This window comes from Oreochromis aureus, linkage group 9, assembly GCF_013358895.1.
Source record: "Oreochromis aureus strain Israel breed Guangdong linkage group 9, ZZ_aureus, whole genome shotgun sequence".
Lineage (NCBI taxonomy): Eukaryota > Metazoa > Chordata > Actinopteri > Cichliformes > Cichlidae > Oreochromis > Oreochromis aureus.
The window spans coordinates 4752646-4762034 of record NC_052950.1 but is presented as its reverse complement, the minus strand read 5'-3'; the positions used below and the strand labels follow the sequence as shown (position 1 = coordinate 4762034).

General features: G+C 38.0%; 1 long non-coding RNA gene across 3 annotated transcripts; it reads left to right on the top strand.

Moving 5' to 3' along the window:
* The first annotated feature begins 4195 nt into the window (after positions 1 to 4195).
* On the top strand, positions 4196 to 9008 carry LOC120442021. 3 transcript variants are annotated; one of them, XR_005614465.1, is made up of 5 exons: positions 4196 to 4345; positions 7942 to 8051; positions 8242 to 8301; positions 8396 to 8486; positions 8653 to 9006. It is a non-coding gene; the product is annotated as an uncharacterized LOC120442021 (long non-coding RNA). The 3 variants fall into 3 exon arrangements; XR_005614466.1 differs by having other exon boundaries at positions 4197 to 4340; positions 8653 to 9008; XR_005614467.1 differs by lacking the exon at positions 4196 to 4345 and adding an exon at positions 7406 to 7620 and having other exon boundaries at positions 8653 to 9008.
* The last annotated feature ends 381 nt before the right edge of the window (positions 9009 to 9389 follow it).

Genomic DNA, 9389 nt, shown 5'->3' with positions numbered 1-9389 from the left:
ATGAAATGGGATGTTGTGGCAGCTGAAGAGGCTTTCAAAACCTCAGCGGGTGGCCAACATTATCAAGAGGATATTTGTACCTTTTTATGTTAAAAGCAAAATGTCTTGTTCCTCGAAATCTCTGTATGCAATATTTATTTTTGTTTTTCTGATATATATGAAAAATAAAAACTTGTATTGTGCATACATGATGAGTCAGAGTCTGAAAAGAACATTATTATCTGCCGAACGATTTTTGAATTTGGTGAAGGTGTTGAGTGGCAGTGTGTGTTCCTTATGCAAAGCAGTTTACCATGAAAAGCTTCCATGCTATTTCCAGTTTTAAGTGGGCAAATAAAATAAAGAATTTTGGATATTTTAGGCGACCTGAGAATTTTTTCTTTTAATTTGAAAAACAATAAGTGACCAAAGGGAAGTGTGGATTTAGCTGCCATTTAGGGTTCTAATGTTATTTCATAGTATTATTTGGTGACTTCAGTAAGGAAGATAAATTTTGTATCTTCTACCTCCATTTTTTGATATTAGAACTATTCCTGCTATGTTATTATTTTCAACTTGTACATGCTGACAAACTCAATATTGGACTTTGTTCTCCATTAGAAAGAAAGAAAAAAGAATTTCCTAGTGCAACCCACCTTCTCTCTATGTCAGCATTCAGAGAACCTCATCCAAGTCAAATAGCATTGAAACCTGCTTCCTGCTGGTCAGCTGGGTCTTAAGCAGTGTTGGGTAAGTTACTTTAAATTAGTAACTTAGTTACATTACTAGTTACTTCTCTAAAAAAAGTAACTCAGTTACTTCAAGTTACTCGTTACTTTCAAAGTAACTAGTTACTAGGGAAAGTAACTTTGGTTTTACTCAGAATTCTCTTGTTAATGTGTTGTTTCCATAACTGGATACCCAGCCAGACTGCCAGTCTTCTATCTTGCTTACTTGCCACAAGTGCACTGTGCCACCTACCAATAGAAAGGAAAAAATAATGTGCACATTTCCACGAGAGAAATCCCACGCCTGGACCGTCATTGACCGCCGCCATGATTCTAGCCTGCTTTTTACATCCAACACAAAAACTGCAGTCGTGGTGCTTTTGATTGTACTCAGAACTTGGAAATTCTGCCTTCTGAATAGGAAGATGTAGGTAACACCAGACTGCAGATGAGCTGCATACAGAGCTGGACTGGGACAAAAAAATCATCCCAGGCATTTTGACTAGAGACCGGCCCACCATTATAGGAAAAATCATAAAGCCTTTGAATGAAAATAAACACTGTTGTGACAGTGATGTACACTGTTCTGATGGTATATATGTATCAATCTATCAATTGTTTGTTGTAAGACTCAGATAATTATTTTTTTAAAAGCGAGACATTTTAAATGAGAATAATAAAGAAAAGTATTTCCTTGTGCCCCCCTTTCCCTGTTAATGCCCTACCTGGCCCCCTGGCAAAACTTTGCTAGACCCGCCCCTGCACAGTTACCAGCTGTCAGCTACGTAGAAAAGGATCCTGGTGTTATTTGTCTCTCAGAAACAGCTCATAACTTCCCTTCAACTCATTCATGTCACCTAAAAGGTAAACCTGTTTCTCCATCACCTGTTCAGCTCTGATGATTCAGTAAGGACATCTCCTGGTTTCATCTGCATGTTTCCCTCTCACCAGATAACCAAACCGATATCATGACCAGCAGCTTTTACAGCTGTGGCTCCAGCAAACATCAGCTGATACTAGAAATTAATATTAAATAAATTCTAACAACAGCTGATCAAGCTTAAACGTGCTGCTGTTGTTTAACGCGACATCCGCTGGCTTCCTCTTTCTGGCGCAAAGTGGGCGATAAATAAACAAGAGAGAAAAGCCGATCAGCTGATCATTGATCAGTTTCGTGATTGAAGTAGCAACAGGAGAGGAGAGAATGAGAGAAGAAGAGGCAGCTGTGCAGCTTCAGCTTTGTGTCTTTTTCATTGTAGCTGAAGTCCGGGACAAACTGTGTTCCTTTTCACCTCAATACGAAACGCGTAATATTTTCTCTGAATACCAGACGATTCTGTTTTTTACGGGACGGTTGGCAACTCTAATAATTAACCGTATGAACAAAATAAAGTTCAACATCAGTAACATAGCACCCACTGTAGTGGATTTTTGTATGACATGTATACCTATAAATCTAACATGATGGATTTTTGTACTTATATATCGATCTGAATAACTTTCATGTGGAGTTTTAGGCATGCAGTGGTTCACACACACACACACACACCCACAAGTCATGCAGCACACTCATGAGGCATATCTTCACTGTCCTGTACACACACACACACTATAAACCTACACTGGAGTGTTTTATTTTTATGTTATGCATTTAACTCATATATTTGATGTAGTTAGGCCAAGTATTATTCACATTAATAGCATAAGATTATCATAAAAACTATGCTATTTGCTGTACTAATGTGTGACCTTTGACCATGTTGTGACCTATTGTCAGAGGGTAAAGCAAAGGGTTAACCTAGGGGTGTCACTTTGGACCGGGCGCTCAGCCAGCGCCAGGTGTGAACTCTGGCCGGCATTTGACCCTGCACCTGCTGCTCCTGGGTGCGTGGGAAAGTTACTCAGCAGCAGGAGGTGGGACTACTGGTACCTTTAAAAGGGGGCCGGGGACAGCCCTCTGGGCTTTTTCCTGCTGTCTGTCCGTGGGGTTGGTCCCTACCTGCATGCGCTTACTGCAAACACCCTAGGGGAGCTTTGCTTTTCCTTCTGTTTTGCTGAGCTACACTGTTCAATAAAACAGCTGGCATAGAACTTTGCTCCTCTCCTGTAATTTTTGTGTTTTTGACTTTAATTGAAATTGGGAAGCTGAGATCCACCTATTGCTAATTTGAAGAATTACTCTCCATTGTGACAACTACACCACACAGCTGTATTGAAACTCCGTCATGCTAGCTAGCATGCAGTACGAAAATGTCAGCATACCGAAAATAAACTCCACCTAAACTTGGTTTATATCTGATTCAGATAGACTGCAGGTCATAACTTCTTACCTGAAGTTCAGTTCACCTGACACGTGGACCGCGGCCGCTTGGTCTCTCCTCTTGCCTCCTTTTCCTTCATCCACCTGCTGGCTTCCACCACTTGCTAATGTTATTGAATCTGTGGAAGCTCCGCGATATCCACCACACGAAGTAACGAGTAACGAGCCTACACTGTAACAAAAGTCAGTAAAATATACAGCAAAACACCGTCAAATTCCAACGGTAATGGAGCGTAAAACCAAAAACTTCCTTTTACTGTATTAAATAGATTGAATAACCGTTAATTGTGAGACTGGATAAAACTTTGTTTTTACTGTAATAAAATGTTGAAATTATAAATATTGTCTGTGAAAACAAATAAATATGCATACATTTTACAATTAAATATTGTAATGTTGAAAATGTCTGAAAAACTTAGATTTTACGGTATTATTTGAGTAAAACTACATCTTTTGGGGTTGTGCACATTGGAATTCACAGTATAAAGCTGTAGATTTTAAGCAAACAAAAACATTCATTTTACAGAAGCAAGATGTTAAAAATAGGGTCCACCGTAATAATACAACCAGTAAATACCATTAAAAAAAAAAAAAAAGCAAATATCAGCAGTGAAAGACAATAAAATTGATAGTATTTTTTTATTTTAAAATTCAGATACTGATATACAGATTAAAAGTTAGGCCTGCAGTATATCATTGTTAACCTTCTGATAAAAAAAAATCAACAGCAAAAGAAGATGTTAAAAATAAAGTTCATGGTTGTGAATAAAATTGATTTCAATAATCTTTTTTAATTATTATTTTAAAACAACTTTATGTTGTTGTGTTTCACGCCATATTATCAGACCACCTTAAGTGGGTCCGCCTTAAATTTTGAGTTTGTGTGATCGCTGTTGATTGGTAGCTAAACTGCTGGTAAACTGTGTACAGACGTTTTACGTTCGAATTGCAGAGAAAAAAAAATTCTGGTAGCAACATTGTGCAGTATGAGCGAACCATTTCACCAAAAAAAGGGGAAGCAAGGCAAGACGTGGCTGCAGCGGTCTGCAGACGTGACTTCTGATCAAATTCGAATCTCCTCCTAAAGAAACAAAGAGCGACATTACATTGCGGGATGACGTCACCTGAAAATGACCAATAGCGCGGCGCTGCTGAGCTGTGTGCCAACCGCTCTTTTTTTTCATGCAGGAGACTCAAGTTGGCTTCGCTAACGGACACAGTTTTGAACTCGTATATTAGCGCCATTTATTGCTGCTTGGACCACAGCATCTTCCGAATTTGTAGACATCCTGGCAGCTTACAATTAGTTCGAGGTGAGGTGAGTACATGCAACTTCAAGTTATCTCTGTTATAAAAATCCACCAGCCCAGCGTTTATAGATAATTTTAGCAGTTCGTTTTTTATGAGTGAGGTTGTGAATTTAGTTAGCATTTGTGAGTTGAGTTAGCATTAGTGTCACGAGGGAAGCATTGCTCTGGATTAGTTTCTGTGTTTGGCGTGCTTATATGGGCAGAAATCTGTGCCATCAGAAACTGAATTTGAATAAGTTAAATTTGAATTTGAATTACTCGGATTGAATCTGAATTGTAACTTGAATGAAAGCTTTTGAAAACTGAATTTGAATTAGTCTAATTTGAAATTGAATTTATGGTTTGAAAATGAATTGATTTGCTTTGAAACTGCATTTTATCCTTTAAAAATTCAGCTCTCGAATAATTTCAGATTCACTTCTCACCATTCAGTTTCAGTTCTACAATTCAATTTCAGTTCCAAAATTCAGTTTTTGGGACTTACATCCGGTTCGGTTCAAGCGCAGATTAATAGAACTACAGACTGATAGCGTTACTGACGGAATCTACAGCGTCTTGAGCTGAATTAAGACTTCAGAAGTCATTCGTCATGTCGAATGACCAGCGGATAAACTCTCAGGTTGGTAATAAATGTATTACATGTATAAGAACAAGTGTCATGTTAACAAATGATAGCCGTACAGTAACCTTTATGCTTATTGTAGCTGCTAGCTAAAAACGCTAATTTAGCGTGTTTGCCCTGGATTCAGCTTTGACAAACAAATATGATCGACTGTTTCTAGTAGAATTCCAAAGTTGTCATCTTGTACCCTGTCAGAGCCCTGTATGCTTGCAGAGACCCCACAGTAAGGAAACATGCAAAACGCTGTCCAAACCTTTGTATTTGAGCTTTATTTATGTCTTACACAGCATCCCAACTCTTTAGCGAACTTAATAACTTTAGCTAAAGTGAATAGTTAGTCTAATTCATTAGTGCAGCATTACTGGATCACCTCTGTTTGAAGTAATAAAATATGATATACAACTATCACTGTGTTTAACTACCATGATAATTCTTAGGGTACTGAGTGCATGCTTAATTAGTTGGGTTTTTTTTTTTTTAACATACTGCTCCATTGCTATGTTTGACAGGCTGAAGTTGTCGGGTCACCTCCTAAATCGACCATCTTTTACAGGTGTTTTGTGCCAGAAATGGAGTGTCCACTGAAGACTGAAGATACTGAATCTCTACGCCGTGCCATTGATCCCTCCTGTGCCTTCATCTAGACAAGAGACATTAACTTAACCACTCTCACATGCTCTGTACCTACATCACCTTCCCTGACAGTCGTAGCTTGGCTCATCTGAGGGTGAAATTATAAGAATGTGTTATTTTGCAAAGTGCTCTCTAGGGTTCCTAAATAAAATATGGCATTGAGGTCATTTCTTTTGAATTAATCCCTTCTTCTGAAATATAAGAACCTCTCCTGGTTTAAATGGCACTTTCTGTTCCTTACTTCCTGTTCCACTCCCAAACCCAAATAGATGCTGACACAGTAACATGGGAGAGAAGCTGGAAAGGACTACTACAAATAAACCCAATGCCTAACAATGAAAAATGTAAAATAAGAACAATAATAATAATAAAGATAAAAGATGAAGTAACAAGTTTTTGTTTTTTGTTTATTCCAAATGATCATCCAGATGTCTGTGACATGTGATGACAAACACCATAATGGAAGGCCTTTGTCATCACATGCTTAAACTCAGCATATATTTTGCATATGCTGAACAGGCAGTCAGACATGCTGTAACTGTGGGGTAGAAAACTGCATGAACACCATACAGCAGGGTCTCAAACTCCAGTCCTCGAGGGCATGGAAAAGTTGCATGACACCGGCCCTCGAGGACTGGAGTTTGAGACCCCTGTCATATTCCATATGACAGGTGTGGTTGAACTTCATGGAGACTCTGAAGTTTCTCTTCTCTTCTGGCAGGACAGGAATGTGGCTTTGTCCTGTGAGCCACCGTAAGGATGTACTTAAGAGTAGAACTGGACTGTCACCGGCCTCAGGCTCTTCACCTTTTCAAAGACAAAGCAGTCATTTAGATAAAATATTAGATATTGTTTACCTGTAAATGCACAAAGAGAATTTAGAAATGTAATTATTGTCAAGAGTGAACAAGCACTGATAGTGTAATCTACAGCTGTGGCCAAACGTTTAGAGAATGAGAAGTGTTGTTTGTTTATTTACAAAGTTTGCTGTTTCAGTGATAGTTGTATATCATATTATATCACTTCAAACAGAGGTGATCCAGTAATGCTGCACTAATGAATTAGACTAACTATTCACTTTAGCTAAAGTTATTAAGTTCGCTAAAGAGTTGGGATGCTGTGTAAGACATAAATAAAGCTCAAATACAAAGGTTTGGACAGCGTTTTGCATGTTTCCTTACTGTGGGGGTCTCTGCAAGCATACAGGGCTCTGACAGGGTACAAGATGACAACTTTGGAATTCTACTAGAAACAGTCGATCATATTTGTTTGTCAAAGCTGAATCCAGGGCAAACTACGCTAAATTAGCGTTTTTAGCTAGCAGCTACAATAAGCATAAAGGTTACTGTACGGCTATCATTTGTTAACATGACACTTGTTCTTATACATGTAATACATTTATTACCAACCTGAGAGTTTATCCGCTGGTCATTCGACATGACGAATGACTTCTGAAGTCTTAATTCAGCTCAAGACGCTGTAGATTCCGTCAGTAACGCTATCAGTCTGTAGTTCTATTAATCTGCGCTTGAACCGAACCGGATGTAAGTCCCAAAAACTGAATTTTGGAACTGAAATTGAATTGTAGAACTGAAACTGAATGGTGAGAAGTGAATCTGAAATTATTCGAGAGCTGAATTTTTAAAGGATAAAATGCAGTTTCAAAGCAAATCAATTCATTTTCAAACCATAAATTCAATTTCAAATTAGACTAATTCAAATTCAGTTTTCAAAAGCTTTCATTCAAGTTACAATTCAGATTCAATCCGAGTAATTCAAATTCAAATTTAACTTATTCAAATTCAGTTTCTGATGGCACAGATTTCTGCCCATATGCTTAATTCGCTAGGGAGGAATTACCAAAGTACATGGAGTTATGTTAACCTGTAATTTCCTTGGTAAGGTAGTTCAGTCATCAAGGGGCTACGTGATTTTTTTGGTCAAAACCCATCATGTCTCAAGCTAGTACTCTACCAGGATGCCTTTGAAGTCGTTAACCCTTTAGGCTCTGCAAGGACAAAACACAAGGTATTATTTGTATATGCATCAGTGGCAAACTTGCCACTTCATGTACGCTCAGACACAGATCACATGTCTCTTGTCTTACTGTGCAGGGAGAAAGATTTTAAAGAGTTTGGTCATGCTAATGTGTTCTCTGAATTACTGGCAGACTTGAAAGAATTGGAGGACAGTGGGATTGTTGCATCAGATGAAACTAGAGTCAAATGAACTTTGTTTTGCATTGCTGGTGATAATCTGGGTTCTCACTGTATTGGTGGCTTCACTGAAAACTTTAGTTCTTCAAAGTACTTCTGCAGGTACTGCCTGATAACGAAATCTGAATTTCAGGGTGCTGACCCAAATCTGTGTGGACCAGAACGTACCAAAGAGAACTACAACTCTGCTGTTGATCGCCTCCAGATTGACAATACACCAGACGTCGAAGGAGTGAAGTTCAGGTCAGTGTTCAATTCACTGAAATACTTCAACGTTTGTATGCCAGGCTTGCCACCATGTCTAGGTCATGATATCTTTGAGGGAGTAAACAGATTCAAGAAGATATTTTACACATTTCTTTGTTGTCTGTCTCTAAATCTTATTTTGTCTTTATTATGATTAAAAGGTTTGTTTTGTTCCTGCCCTTTTCAGACACTGAATTTGAGCAGAAACCATAAGGATACTCAAAGGACCTGTGACTCTCAGGAAATGGTGAGATTTCAGGTCATAATCTTTTTTTTTTTTTTTCCATTAAATTCATTTTCCTTTTTCCTTTTACAATATTGCTGTTTTGTTTTGTAAACAGCATCAAATGAGAGGGACAGATGAAACAGTTTCAAGACAATGGCAGGAAAAACATGCTGAAGATTGAAACAAACCTTGGCTGGAAATATTTGGTATGTGTTTTACCGTAAATCAAATTGTTGAAAAACATTCAGCTACACTGCAACACAGGGAAACTTGATTTGCACTTATTTTGTTACTTTAATTTCTTGTCTCATTATTTTTGTCAGTTATTATTGTTTATGGTGTATGCCCTTCTTGTTTTCTTTCTGAATGCAGAAGGTATCTAGCCAGTCCACAATGAAAGCTTCGTTGCACCCCATGAGTCTTCTGGCAGAAATGATGGCGCCTGTATTCTTTGGTTTCCCTAAACATCACACCCTGCCTGTTTATACGAGGCTCTTCAATTAAGTCTGCACCCAAAGATTCAATAAGAGGTAAGCAGTGGTATTATTCAAGTTTTGCTAAAGAAAGATGGACAGGAGACACTAATCTTAATCAGCCGAGCTCAGGTTCATGTCCAGGTGAGCAGTTTCATACGCTATAAAATGTAGATTGAATGATAGGTCTCATCACCATGCATTCAGCCATTAACTTCAAGTTCTATGATAAATCAATAGAAAACTTAAATACGTTTTCCAACAAATTATGATTGTGATTAGGGCTGCGTTGTCTATGTATCACTTTTACATAAGTAGATTTAAAGGATAACTATTGCCAAAACGCAACCTGGGCTGTTTTTTTTTTTTTTTTACTGTATCGATTTTGATGCGCTCAAATTTATGCACCGCCCCTAGTATTCCCATTCACTGGCTATTGACCACAAAACAAAATCACGGTCAATCTCAAAAAGCGGCTTGTTTGTCGTAATTATGCTTTTAGATATATGTTTGTCTCGTTTACAGTAAAAAAAAAAAAACAGCCCAGGTTGCATTTTGACAATAGCTATCCTTTAAGAACTGTATATTTTACACTTAAGAAATCATTTATCATTAGATCTGTTTTTGGCAGCACGT